The sequence below is a fragment of the Euprymna scolopes genome, chromosome 14, assembly GCF_053919585.1.
Source record: "Euprymna scolopes isolate OS-2025 chromosome 14, ASM5391958v1, whole genome shotgun sequence".
NCBI classification, from domain to species: Eukaryota; Metazoa; Mollusca; class Cephalopoda; order Sepiida; family Sepiolidae; genus Euprymna; species Euprymna scolopes.
This window is the reverse complement of record NC_136495.1, coordinates 114,511,965-114,521,308: the sequence shown is the minus strand read 5'-3', so window position 1 is coordinate 114,521,308 and position 9,344 is coordinate 114,511,965.

Genomic DNA, 9,344 nt, shown 5'->3' with positions numbered 1-9,344 from the left:
AGTAGGGGGCTACTATCGGGGACATAACTTGCAGGGATATTATGAAGGGAGATGAGTAGCAAGATGTTTGTTCACATTACACTTGAACTTCTGCATGTCAGTACAGTTGGGAAAGCAGAATCCGGAAGGAAGTTCCAAAGTTTAGCAGTTCTAGGGAAGAAACTATTGGAGTAGAAGGCTTTCTTATACCTAAGGAAATATTACTTAGTCTGTCAGTATGTAATATAGAAGAAAAAATCGAGTCAACTATGTTCTTTTCATCCAAAAATTCTGTAGCGAAAATATTTAGCTCTACCTGATAGTTTTATTAGATACTGTCAAACGTCTAATTAACTGGAAGGTGTAACGCGTTATGTGATTTTTCAAAACGACTAGCTTTAAAGCATCGCAGTCAAGATTAGCTGCACAATTCTGAAATTCCCTGCTGAAATTCAAAAAGGCCAACTTATCAGTCTCCAGATCATTATCATTGAACTTAGATTGAACTCAATCTTTAGAATCAAGTTAGGACCCTTGGTTTTCACAGTAGACTCCCGATGTTCAATGGGATCATCAACTTTAGAAGGTCGTAAGTTAGACATTTTTATAACACTTGTATCTTGAACAAGCTACATTCTTTATTAAAGGATTCGATCGTAATCTCATCAATCTATTCCGTCAAATAAACGTTGACAATCTGTTCTTCTAAAAGATTCACAGATTTCAAATAATCATCAATTTGATTTTCATATAATGCTAAACTAGATACTCCAATCTTTTTCCGCGACTCTAAAAATTCAAACATAGTCAATATTTTGTCTCTAGCCAACTTCCTTCTCTGTATCAACGAAGAAGGAGAGGAAGCTATTTTTACGCAGCTAAGCTCCGCCCCCAAGAACAGTCCACCAAATCTTACGTCAGGAAGAGACAGAGAGAATGAGAGTGACCAAGACAAAGACCACATATAAAAAGAAGATAAAGAGGGTAATTGAACAAATTCCAACGATTATGGATTTTTTTAAAAGGAGAACCAATGACGTAATCTGCTTCTTGGCGCTAAAAAAACTGCCAAAATTTAACCAAGGAGACAATATAGCAGCCAAAACTGAAAAAGGTTACAAAGAAAGACCAGAAAGCACAACAGACAGTGTGAAATAAACTGAATATGACTATACTACCAAAAACTAATTCAGGTGGTGGGGGTGGGGGAACCCGATTTCTATAGTAAAATCAAAGGAAAAAATTCCACTATTAGTAGAAAAAAACTTTTTTTTAAATCAGGTTCCACGTAATCGTAGCAGAGTGTCGAAATTATTATCATCTCTTTCAATGAATGTCACGTATAAAAACGTTGCCAATACAAAGGCAAAGAAAAGCAACAAAAAAAAGGAAAAGGAAAAAGGCTTCGTGGATAGAAACAAACAAAAGAAATAAGAAAAAGAAACTTATAGCCAAAAAAGTTCACGAGCTGTCTGCTGCTAGGATTTGGCTCTTAGCTACAAAGAAAGTCCTTTGTGTGGTAACAATTATGAAAGATAGTAAAAAAGACAGGTTGAGAAGGACTTTTTTTACTTATTACTGTAATATGAGATTTCAACCAGTGTAGGTTTTTTTTTTAGAAAGATCGAAATATTTTAGCGAAGTCTAAAAGAGTTTGCTTCATCTTGTCACAATTTAAGCTTACATTTTGTAATGTCGTCTATTTTAAAATAGGGTTCTCTCGAGTTGAAATACCTGCAGATAAAGATAACTTATTATCTGAAATAAGATTCCGAGAGTGTTCTTTTATAGTGAGGAATCTATTTCATTTTCCTGAAGGAATAACCTGAAAAAAAAAATACACACATTTCTTCGTATAATAACGCTCTCTGAAGAGGCAAGAAGTGCAATAAAAAAAATCCTATTCCTTCTTTGAGTCCAGCCAGGATAGAAATATTCTTTTCTTTTGACTTTGAAAAATTGCCGCTTGAGAGTATCCATTTTCTTCAGGCATTTGAAGAAAATATCTAGTTATAGTGATAGACACTTCTAATTCAATTTTTCCTAGTGAGCATATTTCCCACATATGTCTTCTCTCCTGCAGGTTTGTATTTTTCCGACACAGTTAATTGTCAAGTTCTTGATAGATTTCTTGGATTTACTTCAAGTAGTTTTCTTCCAGCGAGATACGAATTTGTCAGGTAACTTAGACGCAATCACTTCAACATAATAAACTTCGCCAGGTAACTTAGACGAATTCACTTTAACATTTTGACATTTTGATTTTACGGAGAGAATATAACACGTCAACACATTTCAAGTGTCAAGCACCAACTGCCAGCTTTAGCTTGAATTTTATCACAAAACGCGGGAATGCGCACTTCAATCAACATGCAGAAATTAATCACGTGACCAACAACATCAGCAGCAACAATACAAACCCAAAAGAAAGGAAGAGGAGGAGAAAAAGAAGGAGAAGAAATATATCCCCCCAAAATTTCAACACTAATTCAGAAGCAAGTTCTCGGACAGTTATGCGGTCACGTGCTTCAACTAAGGCTCTTAATTGATTCTTATAAACATCTGATGGCTGACCACTACGCTCGTCAGCTTCAAGACTCTCGTCGCTACCACGAAATTTCTTAAACCATCACTGTGTTGTGCGTTCAGTAGTGGTTCCTGGGCCAAACGCTTCGTTGATATCGCTATCTGCTTCAGCAGCTTTTCCCCTAGCTTGAAATAAAAAAAAATTGTGCCAATTTGCTTTTTTTCCATTTTCTCTGAAAAGAAGACATAATTGTTCAAAAGCGATTGTAATTTAAACGATTATATAGAGCAAAGAACGTTCTTTAAAATGATACATAAAGTAAAGGTATTATAACGAAGACTTATTTGAAAATACATCATTTGAAATCAAAATTAAAAATTCCGTAAGAACCTTCTTGTCAACCTAACAGATATTTCTTTCTAATTTTTTAAATTTTATTTAAAAGAAGTGCGAATTATTTGTTTTCCATCTGCTAACAAATTCAATACAAAGTTTAAAAAATGTGTAATTATAAAAACATGATTTCATTTACAAGCACTTTTTTTTTAATTTGGTTAAATCCAAAAATTCAGTTGCCAAAGTTAAGACGCCAGAAGTGGACTTCTTCTTCTTCTTCTTCTTCTTCTTCTTCTTCTTCTTCTTCTTCTTCTTCTTCTTCAAATGTCCGGCCTGGTCTTGCAGACATCAACGATCATGGCTCTCCATTCTTCCCTGTTCTCGGTCTTTCTCATGAACTCATTGTTGGTGCCATCTTTATACGTTGAAAATTTGTTTAAACTGTCTGTGAATTTTGTGCCTTGTTTTCCTCTGCTTTTTTCCGCATATTTTGCCACTCCATAACAGTTTCTCTAGTCCGTCAGCCCTGATTACATGGCCGAAAATTTGAGCTGTCTTTCTCTGATAGTACTGATAAGGGATCTCTTGTATCCAGCTACGTCCATTAATTCTGCATTTGTTTTTCTTGAAACGTTCATGATTTTCCGGATGAACCACATGTCCACTGCTTTTAGACACTGTTCTGTATCCTTGGTTAGGGTCCAGCATTCGCATCCGTATAGAAGAATGAACCATGCATAGGTTCTCATATCATGTATCTTTGTCTTGAGGCTTATCTTACTATTGGTAAAAATGCATTTCATGCTGTTAAAAGTTGTCTTAGATTGTCCAATTCTCTTCTTGATTTCTGTGTCACACTTGCTATCCGGGATGATAGTACAAGCAAGGCATTTAAAGGTGTTTACTGGTCTGATTCTGTCTCCATTACAGACCATGTTTCATTCTGGTATGACAGCTTTCTTCGAGATCACCATGCATTCCGTCTTCTTTGCATTGAGCTGTAATCCTTTCTTTTCGCTTTCGTCTGTTACTGCTGTTAAAATCGTTTGCAGTTTTTCTTCAGAGTCGGCGATAAGAATTGTGTCATTTATATATCTCAGGTTGTTGATGTTATGGCCACCTGCACTAATTCCCTCATGATTCTCAATATTTCGTAGAATTATTTCCCTATATACATTAAATATATCAGATGAGAACACGTAGCCCTGCCTCGCACCTCTACAGATTGGTCTATATCGACTGATGTCATTGTCTACTCTAATGGATGCCTTCTGTTTCCAATATATATTTCTGAGTACTCAAAGATCGTTCCTGTCGATGTATAGTGCTGCCAGAATAGAAAACAAGTTAGAGTTTTGTACTTTGTCGAACGCTTTTGAGTAATCATGTCCGAATTTAACTTAGTAACAGCCAAATTAGACGTATTCAAATACTAGAACCTGTAAAAACCAATTACATATAACCATTTACAAGTAAGACAAGGAGAAAGAAGAGCAAAAAAAACCATTTGAAATAATTATAAACTTTTATTTAAAGAGGCGAAAAAATAAATTGAAAGGGGAGGGAGAAAAAAAAAAGTCTGAAGTTCACCTTTTAACCGTATAAAAGACTGTATTTAGACTGCTAAAAATGTCCCCTTTTGGCGAACCTTAAAGGTTCTGGTAACAGTTCAGGAGAGAGAAAGAATAGAATTAAAAGATAAAAGATTAAGAAAGCGGCAAAACTTACGAATAAGGTAAGAATAGTTTTTTTTTTAGAAGCAAGGATAATTTATATGGATTTTTTTTTTTTTTTTAGAGAGAAGATAGCATAGAATAAACAATGTCTCGTTGGATTTTCTTTTTTTTTTTATCAAATAAATCTGCGTCTTTTTCAACTTTCTTTTACTCATATTTGTCGGCTTTTACTTGGGGGGGAAACAAACATTACTTGGCCTGATGTATTTTCGACTATAATTAGTCGAACGAACACTTTTTTTCTTATCAAAGAAGGCTCTTCTTGCTTCACCATTGAAGATAATACGCTTTCTTTTTCACTCGTCTGATGTTTTACTTTTGAACTTTTTTTCCTCACTTCATATTACATTTTGGAGACGGACGTGTTTTTGTTGAGATAAGTGATTTCAATTTTAATCATACTTTTTATTTTTAGATTCAAATATTAATAACTCCATTTTATTTCAGTATTTAATTTATGTATTTCTGTTTTATTAAATGCTAGCTTTTTTTTCTCGTCCATAAATGTTTATTTATCTACCAAGTTGATTGCAAAAATAGATTACGAATTTGTACTCATTCTTAGTTCGTGAGAGGGGAATCTATCACCATACTTTCCCTTAAACACGTCTATTGGACTTTTATTAAGTAGAATACTTAATAATTTTTTTTTTTTAAATGGCGAGTAGAAAACGCATTGTGGATGCGTTATCGGCAGCTCCTGTTACTCTCCCTTCTTCTTATTTGTCCCTCAGTCCTCATTTTTTAATGAGTGATTTTTCTGACAAAGGGAGAAGAAATAACTGTTTCTAGGTTGGCAGTATTTTGCGCGAACAGTTGGCAGAGATAGCGGAAATTTTCTGTTTCTATGTCTATCCTTGTAGCCATGTCACTAGTAAGGGTGCTGGAGGTAAACGTTTTGTCTGGGCTGACGTTATCCGCCTGATAGTCAGGGACCCGAACCTTGGATTAACCACTAAGGAGGCTGTCCTATTAGCAGGTGCAAAGTACTGGGGCTGCTGTATTGCCATTTGGTGAATGGATTCTGGACCATGCAGTAGCTTCTGGTGGGGCCTCTCGATGCCATACTAGTGGGTAATTGTTACGGCTTTACCTTATCATTAGCTACAAATAAAAAAAAAAATTCTTTGTTTCTTTTTCTCTCTTAGTTTCCCCTCTCTGTCCTACTCTAAGTAAATCTGACGGCCTAGTCCACAAATTCCAAAATTTCATCATGACAAGTTTCACCCCTTTAAAGGCTTCTGATCGAAAAGCGGGGCCATTGTCCATTAAGAGTTCCTCAACCGGCCCTCTCTCCAAAAATATCTCCTCGATGACCCCTCCGATCGCCCATGCAGCTTCTGCCCTGATCTCTCTCCAGATGGCAAACCTTCCCGGTCCACAGTCGACCATCGTCAGATACAATTTGTGGCGATAGTGTGTCACATCAATGGCCAATCGCTCCCAGCCCTCCGCAACGTGTAGCTCTCCTGCTTCGTGTCTGGACGGTCCAGGGTCAATTGATTGGCACTCTCGACAGTTCTCCACCACCTCCCTAACCTCCTCCTCGGTGGTCTCCGGGTAAACCTCTCTGGCTAGGAATAACATTCGTTCTCGACCAAAGTAGTGCATTTCGTGTGACTCTTTGACTTCTTCTCCTGCACAGCATACCGAGGAGACCTCCTTTCCCTCCTGGAGCCAGGCCTTCTTCACGCGTGTCATCGAATCCACCTTGTTTTTTTCTGACGGGACCAACATAACAGATACTCTCAACTGGAATTCCGCTATCAGGTCGGTGAGCGCTCCAAGTCTGCGCTTGATCAGCATTTCCGCAGCACCCCTGGTCTTAACTCTCTTATCGCCAGTTACTGCCGACCGAATCCACGACGCTACCGTTGCCGAATCGGTTTTGACTTCAATTATTTTCAATCCCCATTTCAAGGCCAGATTGATTCCTTTTATAGTGGCATCTAGTTCTGCTACGTTGATATGGGAGAAGTCGTTTTTTCTTAGCCACGCCGCATCCTCCACAGTTACACCTCCTATCTCTAGTACGACGCCCAACGCCAGGTTACTGGCATCGCACCAAACCACACCCACGTCTTCGCCGCTGACATACCATTTCCCTTTCACTGGGTCCTCATTCCTCACTCTCGCAATGACTTCTTACAGCATGTTCATGACCTCCTTCGTCACACGGCCCTCCCAGCCATCAGTGCCTGTTTGTCGTTTAATAAAGCTGCATGCTATCCTTAGCCAGCCAGCGATAGGATAGTGCCCGACCAGCCTCCCGCAGACTGAGAAGAGTTCTCGCCTCGTAAGCTCAGATCCGACTTCAGGTATTGCATTCCCTCGTTCGAAGACAAGGCTTTCTTTTCCATCTCGCCTTAGTTTCAACCCCAGCACCGCTCCTCCATTTAGGGCCTCCGCCGGTTTTGCAGTTAACCCATACTTCTCGACATGGCTTCTTACTTTCTCTGCTGTCACCTCTGCCTCCTCCACCAGGATGTCGTCAATGTACGAACTAGTGGCCTCCTCCACTGTACAGTCTTTGCTCAGCACTGTCTTCAGCACGGCAGTCATAATTTTGGGGGCTGAACTCAGCCCAAAGCCTAACCTCGTCAGACAATACACCCGCCCCTTGTACCGGACCAGTTGGTACTGCCAGAGTTTTTCATTTACATGGATCTGCAGATATGCCGATTTCAGATCGACAATCTTAGTGGCCAGCCCCATTCTTCTCCATGTCCTCATGACCTCCTCACATACGTCGATCCCCGTTCCAGTGTGGCAGGCTACGTGTCTGTTCAATTCCCTAAAATCCAGCACGGGCCTAATCTTGTTTTTAGTAGGCTGAACAACCGCCAGTAGTGGCAACACTCCTTTTTCTTCCCCTGTCTACGGTTTCAGAATTCCTTCTTTTATCCACCTCTCCACTTCTTCCTCGAATCCTTTTCTTATTTCTCCTCGCAGGGTGTTTTCGTAGCAGCCCACCTTATTCTATAGTTCTGGGGGCCCGGAGATCCATTTCCATTCCACCGTCCACCTCACGCCATCAAACTTCGCCAGGAAATCTTTGTCCTCAATGCAGCAAACCTCCGGTTTTGGGGTTCTGACGGTTCTATCACCTTCCACCCCTGCCATCCCCACTGCGCCGAGACGTCCAAACGTCACTTGGCCCCCTCTTAACGTAGCGCCCCCAGTCGGTTAATTGCACTCATACCTATAATCACGTCGACACCACCGACCAGATGATTCAACACTAGGGCTTGCAGTCCAATGGGCACCACTTGCACCATTACTTCCGCTGTCGTCTCTTCTAGGCATTTCACATCCCTGCTATCCACGGTCCTAATAATCCTGGTTCCGCTCCATGACCTCGCGACATTCCTCGCTAACAACGTTGTAGTGCAGCCTGTATCGACAAGGGCTATGGCTCTCTTCCCATTGACTACCACCGGTAACCGAGGCAATGTTCCATCATGCGCCATTTCCACACAGAAGGGGTAACCACTGGCGCAATAGCTCCCCTTCACTCGTTTCCCTGGTCCCGTGCAGCAACACAATAGCGGCTAATATGCCCCACTTGTCCACATCGGTAGCACGTGATCCCCGGTCTCGGCTCTTTGCAGTCCTTGATCAGATGAGGACCCTGGCACCGGAAACACTTGATGGCAGGTCTCCCCTCCTGTCGCCTCGCCGGCTGCCTCTCATTCAAGTGAGGCCTCATGCACATATTTCCACTCACAGCTGCAGCCACGATTGGGCTTTTAACATTTTTCACTAGGACTCTGGCGTGGACCAAGAGATCGTCCACTTCCATAGAATGGATCCCCGTGATTCTCTGCATGTTCGCAGAGATTTCCTCTGGGAAGCCGTTCACTAGGTACAGCTTTACCGTCATCTCCAGGCTCCTCCCCACGTAACCAGCCAACCCTGCCAGTCTCCTGATCTCTGCTACAAAGACGTCAACCGACTCGCCGGTCCACCTCAAACTTGACAGCTTGCCAAGTGCTTCAAATGGGCCCTCAGCGAAGGCCAATTTCAGCCTTTGCTCCACTAAGGCAAGGTCTTCCTTGTCTTCATCTCGCATCTGCTGGTAAATCGTGAGGGCTTCCCGCTCTAAGTATAGCGGCAGCAGGGTGCCCACATCTTCTATCTTTTGCAGCTTCGCCACCATTTTTAATTTCTCCAGCCACTTAATCAAGTCACTCTCCCCAGTAAAGGGTCTCAACATCTGAGTGCTCAGTCTCCACTCAGCCATGCTAATTTGCTTGATGTGCCGAAATAGCTTGTCGTTTGCGTGACACTGCTGTCCGAACTTTCACTTTCTGGTTACCATTTGACGCGTCTTCTCTCCACTCCAAAACGAACTTCTGCAACTTTAGCTTTTCTCTCCCCGAATCCGACTTTTCTCTTCTACAAATACAACTTCTCTGCTCGCAATCAAACTTCAGAATGCCCTCCTTCCCCAAATCACTCCTCTTTTATCTCCAATCAGGAGCATCTCATTTGCATACCTCGTGGTCACCCTGTAGGCATATAAAGAAACAGGGCAGCCATTTTTGTTTCTTTCTTCTTCATTATGAACACGAGGTAAGCCACACAAAAACGCGGTCGGTCGTTCTTGTTTCTTTTTTCTTCATTTACACCACAGGGTCTACGTTCTAACCTTCCAGAGGTTGAAACCCAATTACAGGAGACTAAACCAGACCTTTTATTTTTAAGCGAAACTGGCATTGGACAGGCTATTTCCCTAGAAGAGTTCGCAATTAAAGGATACTCTA